Here is a 12,236-nt window from a genome sequence, read left to right as displayed (position 1 = left end):
ACAAACACTGCTTGGACAACGTTACATCTGCTCCTGAAGCAGGGTGGAAATCTCCCATCCCCCTGGCTCACAGGCAACTCCTGACATACCAACACCAGTGAGCAAATGAGACAAAAGTGCTTCAGGTTTACTACAACAGAACCACGGAGAGGAAGATAGAGAAAGTTGATGCAACCAAGGTAACAAAGCAAGCGCAGACACAGAAACAAGGAATACAGCAGCTCACGGGTGCTGAAACCACGCTATTGAGTAGGACTTAGATTATGCACCTACTTTGGGGACCTCTTACTGTATCTACATTAATTTTAGACTTGTTTTTATTCTGGTACTAATAAAAACTTGTACCTATGCATGCATTTCATACATACGCATACACTGCATGCATTTTCACTGAAGTAGGGAGGAATCTATTTGTTCAGAAGTTTAGGCAGCTAACTGTTCTCTGAAGGATAACCTAAACAATGTGAGCAATCACTGAACAAGACACCGGGACTTCATCTCTGAGAGACAAAAACTTCAGGTGAGGATGCCAGCAGTCTCCTAACGCAGGTACAGAAGTCATCTATTCCAAATTATCCCACCCCATACACATTAAGATAGTATTTGCTATCAACAATTCCACATACGAACTGTGTATGCCTGAAATCCAGCTGCAGCACCAGGCGTCTGTACGCACCACAAGTGTCAGTGGATGTAAAAATATGTATACGCTCACTTTCCTGGAATTCTGTCCATCTAGGGGTACTGCTGCTTTCAAACCACTCGGAGGGCTGTGCTGTTCGCATGGTTCACAGAACAGCCACCACAGCTCCGTATCAGAGGGACCCGTACGGGTCTCAGAACCCTCACCAACCCGACCCAACACTCTACAAGTGAAAAAAAGCAGGCTAGGGGGTTAGTTAGGACATGCCAAACGATGGCTATGGCTCAACAGCCAGAGCAGCACGGCCTGTACCGTGACAGTGAAGTATTCCATTTGTAACCATCCTCTCACCTCTTGCCAGGGTACTCTGCTGCCTAGCTGTTCTTCTGGGTCTCCTAATGAGAGAAAGTCTGCAACTAAACACAGCGTTAGTGTTTTCTGCCTCTTACCATGCAAAGGGACTACACTGTCCTGATTAATATGACCATTCTCTACTTAATCCCCTATTTGGGCTACACCAGAGCACTGAACCTAGGCAAGAAACCACCAGAAGGCAGGTATGCAAGCAAGGAGCAGCAGCAACAAAGCCAAAACCTTGGCTACTGTCAAGGAACTATGTTATACCAAAGGCTACCAGGGGAACAATTCTTTTCCTGCTTTCTGCCATTGCACTATAAAAGCTATGGCCATCAAAATATTGTCTTTCTTTTTCCTTTATAATTCAAAGCAGCCTGTTCCATCCATGCTGTCCTATAGATCAGATGACACTCTGGCAAGAGAGTAACAGTCAATAGCCACATTCCTCAAATGCAACAGAGCTCTTATTGCAAGATTTCAACATTGTATTTCCAGTCTCTTCCACAATCACTCGATGCAATCACCAAGAGCTATTTAGAAAATGTCCTCAAGCACATCACGAAAGCTTCCTTACGACCAGAAAGCCCACTTTCTTTTAAAGTAAATTTCTTCCACAGGTTATGGTGCAAAGCACAGACTGAAGCTGCAATTGGCTTGTGCCTACAGAGCCAGCAGGGACACTGATGCTGAGAGAAGCTGCAAACATGCCTAACAAGGACAGCAGCACAGGCCTCACGAGTATCGTGGGCATATATCAATTCATTTTAGATGTCCTGTGCACCAAAGCTGTCAGAGTACACGGCGTGCTACCTGAACACGGTGACCACCTGGTGCACCCTCAGCACGCCAGGATTAACACGCAGCCTGCGCACGAGGCAGGCTGGCTGCTGCTCCCCTTGGAAGGCTCTCCCGGTTGGCCACATGCAGCACGGCAGAAGATGAGACCCAGCCAGCCCCTGCCCTGCAGCCGCCGGGCCCAGTGGCACCACGGAGAGCACCAAAGCCCAGGGAATCATTTTGTTTCCAAGTTCATTCACACATCTTATTAACAGTGAACTCGGTTGCTTTATCGACTGTGGAGAAGAGGGAAGAAAAGCATGTAAGAAGATTAGGTTAATACTATATTTAAGCATATGTAAGGACAGTGAATGAAATACTGATTATGCACTCCCTCAATTCAAAAAAAAAAAAAAAAAAAAGGCAAAAAAACTCACTTTCTAATAATAGTTCCAGGGGATAAGAGGAGAGAAATCAGGCTGCACCAGAAAAACAGCCACAGCCACAGCAGTACTCACACCCATCAGCACTGGAGCCTACAGAAATCAGCTTTGGCACAACAGGACAACCTACCCAAAGGCTTGCAGGACATCGCTCCCTGCACACAGACGCTGCGGTACATTGCAGGAGGAATTTCCAACTTTTTATCATTGCGGACAAATGTATATATAGCTAGGTTTCATGAAACTTCCAAGATTTCTGCAAGGAGACTCAAACATGGAGGCAACGCCAACTTCACACAGACAGCTCTTGACTTCACAGCACTGGAAAGACGCGTTGGTCCTCATGCAATGACAGAGGGAGACTCGAGCGCTCGCCCTGCCACGAATCCAAGCACTGAAGGCTTGGAGGACAGGCTGCGGGGTTAAGAGAGGATTTTCTACACTTTCTCGAAGGCGCTTTAGCCTGTGAGACTTTGACCCTTTGACTGTACTTTGTCAGAAGCTCACACCAGCCCTGGAGCTAGACCCCCACGCTTTCGCTGGCGTCAGCTGTACTTTCTGGCTTCGCACCCTCCAGAGCTGCTAACTCAGCAAGCGGTCCCGGTTTAGCTGCTGGTTAACCAAAGGCTGAACTAGCAGTGGAGGCACAATCCCATCACAAACTTGCAGGTGGCAAGACGTGTCCCCAGAGCTCATCCTCGTGTTTTTTGGCACCTAATGGGAGTCCACGCACACTGCTCCTCCATGAGGACCAAAGCACAACAGGCAGAGACAGCCAGGAGTTGCCACAGGCAGCAGACTCCTGATTGCAGTTAAGATGCTAATGTGCACCTCCAAAACACGACTGCCAGAATCCCTGTTTCTAGTTAAGCATTAATTTCCAGCTCCTCTTTGTTATCAAAACACGGTATCACACTACATCAAACTACAGAACACTGCTTGGCATCGGTGAGTGGCAGAAGATAAAAAGCATCTGTAAAAATACTACTCCAGGAATGTCTGTATGATACATATTAAATCCCAGGAAAGCACATCTGCTTTCAGCACTTGAGTGATGACTTCACTGGCTGTAAGAGTGCTTCTAACCAAGAGAGAGGCTGCAACTTGAGAGCAGACACCAAAGTGAATTCTTCTGGGAAAATGGACCTATAGTGCCACACGGCACCTCTGAGAACTCTGGCGAGGAAAAAAATGGGAACGCATTACAGCCAATCTGGAAAACAAGACTCCTTGGTTTATTGGGGAAGATGACCTTAACTCAGGGCAGACACGTGGCCTCCCTTGTGGCTCCACACCTGCCACACAGCACCCAGATTTTGTGCCGGCAAGTAGTCCCAAGGGGCTGAACACCTCCCTGGATCAGTGTCCAAAAGGGACATTCAACCAGCTCCGATGCTTAGCTTACAAAAGCTATTCTTTGTGTATAACGCAAATTTGTCCTCATTTGTTTGAGGAAAAAAAAGATATGTCCACACTTGTGCAAAATGTTATTGAGAAAAAATAGGGCTGCTCCTGCCTTTGAATTAAAGATCCTACTGTGCTCTTACTGGGATTTACATGAAGACTTTTTTTTAATTACTCAGCGACTGTGCTCAATATTTGAGCTGAAAAATAAAAAATCATTTTGATTCAGAATGGGCTTAATAAACAATTTGTTGTTTAATACAGTCTCCACCAAAGAAGTCAGAGATAATTTTTCCCCTCTAATAGTTCCCCAGCAGGCTGTGCCCAAACATTACACTATAATTAAGCTATGAAAAAGGCCATGAAAGTTCAAACTTAAAGACTCATTTGCTAATAAAGATGAAAAGCTGAATAAATCAACCTAAATAAAAACCCACCTCATTTTAGACACACTGAAGAGTTTCTGCAGAAGTCCTTCTGAATGAGAGGCAGATACTTCCTCTGAAACTCAAACAGATCAAACAGAAGCCTCAACTTCTGGCTGAGGTTGTCTCACAAGCCCTGTGTAAAAACTTCATTTTCAACATCCTACAACCGAGAAACAGAATAAACTGAAGTTTCCATACTTGCGTGTTTTCTTTTTGATCAAATTTTAAGCAGTTAACCTCTTCCCAGAGTTGATATATGACGGTGCTAAAAGCAGAAAGGAGTAGGGAGAGCCACTGGGAAATTAAGAGACCCAGTTTATGTGGAGTTTGAAACAAATACAAGTTGGCATTGGTGTAGTCCTGAAGCCTGGCATTACCAATGGCCCTCTCACTAAATTGTTTATACAACTTAAGGCATTAGTAACAACAGCAACAGACAGCAAGGAAATCAGTTAGACAGTACACCCTGACACTCAGCTTTGAGTTCAAGTTCATCACCAAACGAGGAAGCTTTCTACTTTCCTTTAAATTAAAGATCCTTCCCCACTTTCTCAAAATAAAAATACCTCAGATATTCAGCACCTACCCACGAGGCCCAAAACACAGGTCTGAGAGCTCCATTCTGTTAGAATCTCTTCAAAAGAAAAGTAAAACAAAATTCAAAGGCTGATTTTTGTGTTCCAGGGCACCTCAAAAGAAAAAAGCCTCAGAAAACAAACTGGAAGAGACCATGAGTATAAATATCCTAAATCTGTGCTGGTGAAAACAGGAAAGAGGCAATGCTCTTCAGTCCCCAGAACAGACTTGCCTTTTGCCAAAAACACTTTACACAGAAAAACTCTGACCCGCAGGGTTACACGGCACCTACACGAGGGCACTTTCCTGGAGAACTGCAAGAAGCCTTCACTGTGACATTTCAAATCTTCCCTGATTTCTCAGTCACGAGCAGGCTTGCTCCAGTCAGCTCCCACTTCAGCCCCAAGGGTAAGGATGTGCTGAAAGGACAGTGATGGTGCCCAGAGCTGGCCTTTGTTCCCTCCTCACCTAAGGCAATATAACACTGCTGGCCCCTGCCCTCATGAAAGAAAACAAGGAAACTCAGCTCCTCCTGGAATGACTTGTGAAACTTGTTTTCCTGTTTGTCTTTCTACCACCAAGATCCTCTGATGTCTCAATAATATATTTCCAGCCAGCCAACACCTTTTCCTCTAGCTGGAGTGATAATCTGAGAACTTCCTCCACTCAGCTGCTTGTCCTCGCAGGCAGTCTTGGCACTTGCCTTTGACATCTTTACCCTCTTGTCAAATCTGATCGGCTTCTCAATGTTGTTGACCAATTTCATTCAGGACGCTGGCAGCGTGATGCTTATGCAATGGGAAATAAAGCCAAGAAATATATAGGGGTGGCGGAGGGAAAAGACGTTTGTTCACAGAGACAATCCTGTTTTAAAAAGCAAAGGCAGCATCCTCAGTACAAGAGACAGAAGCACAGAGACCTAACCCTGCCACGTCAGGGAAGACATTAAAGAAACCAATTAAAGAAGACCTATTGCTGCTCCTCTCCGTGCACATAAAAAGACATAATACATGAAATTAGGAGAAAAAAAGAAGACAAAAACCACAGAAATACAAAGCCATCACACCAAGCCATCAGGTACAAACGAAAGAAGCTTGTGGCTTCCGCACTTTCACAGATGCTCGGTATCACACAGGGGAAATCTCGGTGCTGACACTTGCAGCACCACCGCAGAAGGCAACACCTCCGACCTCCGCAGCTCCCCCTGGCCCACAGACCACCCGGGGCCATCCCGGCGGGCAGATCCTTCCTGCAGCTCGCCGGCCGAGGGGACAGCACCGAGCCACTGAGTCACGGCGCTGGCAGCTGGCCCTGGCTCGCCCCCGCAGCCGCCGACAAAGGCTGCACCGCCGCAGCTCAAGGTAACCTCTCCTCTCCTGCCGCCAGCCAGAGCTCCCTCTGCACACAACAGCCGACCAAAGCTGCAGCTAAGCCACGGCAGGGAAGGCAAAAAGACCCCAATTTCCCTCTGCAGCCAGACACCCTCCAGGCAGCTGCTGCCCAGGGTGTCCCCCTCGGCTGAGCTCAGCTCCCAAAGCCGTGTAACATCACTTACCTGACACAACCCCTGTTGTTTGTTGGTTCTTCTGGTTTGTCCTTTTTTTTTTTTTTTGAAACGTACAGAGGTGCTGCTGCTCAGCCACAGACCCTGACACTGACACTCACAGCTGATTCCCACAAGACTCCAAGGCCTGCTGACAACCTCTTCGAGGATTCAAATCACAAAAAAACAGTATTTCTCAGACCTACCGTGCAAGCAACATTCATTAAAAGGATGGAAAAAAACGTACTCTGCAGTTAAACAGTAGGAAAGAGCAAAAACAGCAACATTGTATGCAAACAGGAAAAAAGCTTGCTAGAAAATATATTTTCATTTGCTTACATAATCAATTTCCCAAACATTATTCTTCTTGTCATGCAACACTTATAAAGGTATTTCCTTTAAAACCAAGGTACATAAATAACAGCCTCTACTAACAAATACAGTCTAAAACCACAGTTTTAATCTTTGGTACTTAAACCTAAACTGAAATCCATAGCGTGGCAGCTGGAAGGCCTGAGTTTTAAAGGTGCCAAGCATTTACGGGTTCCAGAAGCTGCAGAAGCAGGAAGCACTACGCTTATCAGACCGCATCCTCGGATGCTCCAGCAAGAATTCTCACCTCACACATCAGGAGTCCTGCACCCACTGAACTGACTTGCAGTGCAAGGGGCACCAAGCTGACCAGCAACACCCCCAGTCAGCCTGTGTCAATCACTGCTCAGATCACCACAGCACAGAGGCACACCAACCTGCTGTTTCAGCTGACAAATTGTTTCTCGCTGGGGGCATTCCTACCACTGCCATCCCCAAAACTTCCGTAAGTCACGGATCACATCCCAAAAACATCAGTGCAAGTTTCTCAGAGAGCTCTCCAACACAAACATTTGCTGTTACCTTACTTGACAGCAACCCTTCGCTCCTAGGCAGGATCTCTGACCACGTTACTGCAAACAACCCAGGGCACCAGCATGCCAAGTGCAGAGAGGAGTTTGTCCAGAAGCAGGAGCACCAAAACTGGTTCCGAGCCCCAGAGCTGGGACCACACTGTGATGACGTCAGGTCTGAGCTAATAACCCAGCTGCCTAAAAGGTTTTACTCACTCAAAATACAAGTTGGCTTTTGAAAGAGGGGAAAAAGAAGTCCCTCTTACTTCTAATGAACAAGGTAAAGACACTCCAGAAGACTTAGGTGCTCATAGCAAGAGACACCCACCACTAGAAGCTGTGGCAACGTATTTCTATTCACAAACTAAATACAAAAATACAAAAGGGCACTGAACTTTCACTAGAGCAGATGGCTCTGAATAAGCCGGGGCAAATAGGAGAGTGGCTTGGGGGATGTTTTATAGCTCTGCTCACATGCTTGTGAGCAAAGCTAAGAAACACATCCCCCTTCTAACACCAAGCAGAATGTCCTCTATGCTGCCTTCGCAGAAAGCAAGCCTCCATAAATCACGTCCTCCCCCTGCCGAAAAAGCAGGCAGCCCGACGTGACCCAGTGCAGCAGCGGCCATGCGAGTCACCTGCTGGAGAGCAACCCAAGAGCCACCAAGCGCTGGTGCAGCCGGGCTGCTCTCCCCGCAGCAGGGGGACGGCGTTGGAGCACGGGAGCCCTGCAGAGAAGCCTCGGCGAGCACCCAGCTGCTGGGAAGAAACTTTGGGAGCCCCTCTTTGCAGGGAGCTAGAGCCGCTGCTGAGCTTCTCCTCCGGTCACCGCAAGCCTACACGCAGTGAAGGGGCCAAGACCACATCATTCACTGCAGGAAAAAAAAAGCTAAACAGACAGAGGATTTGGCAAACCCCCCAAAAACATCTCTCAGGCGTCCTAAAAGCACCAACAGCCATTCAAGACGCGGCTGTTTATACTACGAGCCTCATTACACGGCAGGCCTGCCTGTGTTTAGAGACAGATCTCGCCACGGCCGAGTGCTAGCCGAGCCCAAACAATTATTTTTACAAGGGCACTCCATCACCAATTATTCTAAACATCCCCAGCGCCCTGCAGCCTGGCCTGCTGCCACCCTCCCGCGCCGTGCTTCCCGGGGCGCTGCGAGCAGGTAGCCCAGGGGCAGTGCCAAGCCAAAATAAAGCGAAACATGGCGGGGGCAGCGCTGGGGATGGGGATGAGGGGGAAGAGCCCGGGCACCCCCCGCGGCGGGCGGCAGCCGCAGCGCCCGGCCCGGCTGTGGTGGTTTTTCGCCTCCCCCCCGCGCAGCCCCCGGGCACCTGCCGCCGCGTCAGGACCTGGACAGGTCCCGCGGGGCGCTCGCACCGCCGCCGCCTCCTCCTCCCGAGCCGTGCCCAGCCTCGCCTCGCCTCTCCTCGCCTCACCTCCCCCGGCGCTGCCCGCGCCCCTCCGCCGCCGCCGCCGCCGCCGCTCCGCCATCCGCAGCCCGCCCCAACCCAGCCGCGGCTCCCGCTGCGCCGCCGCCGCCGCCGGCTCCGTGCGCGCCTGCGCGCGGCCGGGACACCCGGCGGTGCGCGCCCCCGCCGACGTGAAGGCCGCGCCCGCACCGCGAGGCGGGGCCCCGCGCAGCGCCACCGCCCTCATGGCGGGGCCCGCGCCCCTCACAGGCTTCTGTCCCTTTGAACGATCACAGAAAGCGGTTCAATAAACCATCAGCTCACTTAATTCGCTCCCGGGTAATATTGTTTTCATCCAAGTAGCCACATGAAGCGCAATTACCTGCAGCCTTTATGCCCAGAGCGTGGTTGCAGAGCCAGATCACCACCGCTGCCCAGCACAACACCCCGGGGTGCCCCCACAGAGCCAGCTGATGGAGCCGCAGTCCTGCATGTGCTGGGGAGGACAGCGGACAGCCCCAGCCCAGCTGCATGGGTTCAGGGAGAGATCAGGGTGGAGGTGAACCCACCTGCCAAAGCATCAGCTCTGTGCCCAGAAACTGCCCAGAAGCTGGAAGACTGGAGGAAGGAAGGAGCAGTGCTGTGTATGGGCACTTCTAGGCATCCAGGAGGCAAAGCTGCCCTTGTCACAGTACAAAAAGTAATAGCTATTCTGCACACCAGTATTTCTGGTGAAAAGAGCCACAGTGCAATGCAGAATATCTGCTGGAAATGTATTTAGAAGATGGTTCTGCCAGGGGAGCAGTGGGACACGCACCCATCATGTGTGCCAGCACCAGGACTCTGTGAAAGGGGTCAGAGCAGACCAAAACCACGGAAAGCACCGGACATACCAAGGGGAGAGGGCAGCTGGAGGGAGAGCTTTCCACAGGCTGCTTGCTCTCCAAAGCAGAGCCACCCTTGTGAAACACAGCCACCACAGACGCTGTGCTAACCACAGGAAATAGTTTTCCTCACCCAATGCAAATCTGAATGCAGAGCTCAAAATCCCAGGCTGCTGCTCATGCTAGGACACAGGCAAAACCCAGGAGCCACAGACTGTTGCAGAGAAGAGAGGAATATCCAGAAATGCAATAGCCAGTGCCTGAAAACAAAATGCTGTGAAGTGAGGGTGGAACCTTGCCCCAGAGCCCTCCTGGAAAACCACCACACAGCTTGTGTGCTGGTTTTGCTCGGGTGGGCAGCCGAGTTCCACCACAGCTGCTCTCTCACTCCCCTTCTTCAAAGGGACCGGGGTAGAAAATGTGATGCACAGGGCTCAAGGGTTGAGATAAAGACAGGGAGATTGCTCAACAATTATGACTGTGAAACAGACTCAGAGTAGTGAGACAGTAAGATTTATTGCCTATTAAGTAACAAGCTAGATAAGTGAGAAACAAAGGAAAGAAACCAAAAACGCCTTCCCCCCATCCACCCTCTTCCACCTCCCCCCGAGCAGCACAGGGGAACAGGGCAATGGGAGCTGCAGTCAGTCTATGGCACTTCACCTCCGTTGCTCTTTCTTGGTCACTCTCTTCCCTTGCTCCACGTGGGATCCCTCCCACAGCATGCCATCCTTCACAAACTGATCCTGTGTGGGCTTTCCACAGGCAGCAGCTCTTTAAGAACTGCTCGATATGGGTCTGTACCACGGGGTCCATCCATCAGGAGCACTCTGCTCCAACCTGGGTCCCCCACAGGCAGCAGGTTGTTCTGTGCTGCCCACCGACCTGACAAGCTGGGCAAGCACTCACGTAAGGAATGGGAAAGCAAAGCTGCCAGCAGCCTTACTGCAACACCTGGGTCACTGGCAATGGGCCCTGCCTCAGGGCGAAGTGTGCCCAGCTATCAGAGGAGAGTCATACAGATACCAATCAGATAAAAACGGCAAGTATTGCTGTATCAAACACCTCAATATTATTAAAACCTCTCACTAAGAGCTTACTGTGCTGTCTCACCCACTCCCCTAGAGTGCTTAGATGGCAGCACGTTATTACAGCATTACACTGAGTGCCCTTCCAGTTGCTTCATGCACATACACAGCACCAACAGCTGCTCTGCTTGTACTTGGTTTGTTCCCTCACCCCATTTGCTCATGGCAGGGTGGGGATTCGTGCACGCACTGTGGGGAAGATGAAGTGGACCAGCACAAAAGACTGTGCTGGAAACGACCTATTTTTATACTTCCTCCCTTGGAGAGAGTCCTCTGCCCTGCATGTAAGCAGCATCGCCTGCAAGCTGCAGGCAAACAGCTCTTGGCTGGGAAACCTTCACGTCCAGGAAACCTTCACCTCCTGTGTGCATTTCCTCATCATATTTTATTTTCAGCTCAAGGAATTTAACACTAGCTCCTATTTGAGGATTTTATTATTATTATTTATTTATTTATTTATTTATTTTATTTTAGGATCAGCAATGAAACTACATTCTTCAAGTCCACTTCTGTGTGAATTGTGTGTCATGGGCCAGAGCAGTTTGTCCTGCCAGGAAAACAGGCCCACTGCCCACCTGGAGAACTTGCAATGGGGAAACCATCGCCAGGGCAGAATCAGGAGGACAAGACTGAGCATTTAGCGTCTTGTCTGGTAACTCTGACGATGATGAGGATCACAGCACTCAGAAAGCAGTGACCATGCCCACTGATGGGCTGAAAGGGGTTGAAAAGGTGCTGTCCCTGCTCCCAAAGCCAGGGACTGCCTGCAATGTGTGTGCCTGTATTCCTACTGCCTTGTTTGTGCGTGATTGATTTTACACACCTGCAGATGTCAATACACAACAGTGAAGCATGTTGACTCAGATTTTGCTGAAACCAGCCTGGTGACCATTGCAAAGCCATTTCTTAAATCATTAGAATTTAGGGAAGACCCAGTCAAGCACGGTGTCCACACAAGGCAGATCTGCACAACCCAATCCAAAGAGCAGAAACCGCAAATTCAGGATTAACCATGGCACCTGGCAAGGAACACAGCCACTGGAACTCCACACACGGATAAGGGAGGTCAACTGACAGAGGCTGCTTGGACTTCTACAGGTGTTCAGCAGGCTTACCCACCAACACACCCAAGGGTGCCAGGCTGTAGTGGGACAAGGAGAAAAGGTCTTTGCAGGTATAAACTGTTCATTACAAAGATAGGAAATGCAGGGTGCAAGCCAACAGACAGTTTTCACAGAGGAGACCCACAAGAACCTGAGGCAGCAAACCATGCTCTTCAGCACTGTCATAAATGACCTGGAGGAGACAGCAGCAGGGTGGTGGGGTTTATTGCCGGTACACACACCAAGGTCATAAAGAGAAGACCAAACACAGAGAACTGCAGGAAGGCTTAACAAGGCTGGCTGAGGAGGCCAGAAGAAAGCAGCAGAGGAAATGCAGTGTACATGTAGATAACCACACCGGACAGCAGCTCTCACAGCCCTGGGATGGCTGCTACTGCTCGGCAGTGAGGCCTCGATGTGTGGCAGACCAAGCTGATGCTTCGTGGAGCTGTGCCAGAAGGAGTGCAAAAAGGAAAATAAACACAACAACAACAAAACAAATGTTGCAAAATACAAGGAGGAAAAACTGGAAGACTAATCCAGCAAGGGTTATTAAAAACAACATCTCTGGCTTAGAAATCCCAAGACACAGGCTGCAGGAAGCTGAAAAATGCGTGAGGCCGCATTGCCTGAACTGGTTTGCCACTGCCCTTAGGCTGGCCACTGTCTGCATTACTGCAGCATGCA

The 12,236-nt window shown here is 49.6% G+C and overlaps 1 protein-coding gene across 4 annotated transcripts in view; it reads right to left on the bottom strand.

Moving 5' to 3' along the window:
- The window catches only part of ADARB1 (adenosine deaminase RNA specific B1), a 76,786-nt gene that overhangs the window by 57,700 nt on the left and 6,850 nt on the right, over window positions 1-12,236 (bottom strand). For 2 of the 4 annotated variants that reach the window (XR_011097695.1, XM_068686063.1), the window contains exon 1: window positions 8,502-8,647. The exons of 1 other annotated variant lie outside the window; for it this stretch is intronic. The gene's annotated coding sequence lies outside the window, so the exon portion shown is untranslated. Of the gene's footprint in view, window positions 1-8,501; window positions 8,648-9,043; window positions 9,234-12,236 lie in introns of those variants that run through there. One more of the 4 variants, XM_068686065.1, reaches the window with a different exon arrangement.

This window comes from Anas acuta, chromosome 6, assembly GCF_963932015.1.
Source record: "Anas acuta chromosome 6, bAnaAcu1.1, whole genome shotgun sequence".
NCBI classification, from domain to species: Eukaryota; Metazoa; Chordata; class Aves; order Anseriformes; family Anatidae; genus Anas; species Anas acuta.
This window is presented reverse-complemented; position numbering and strand designations above follow the sequence as displayed.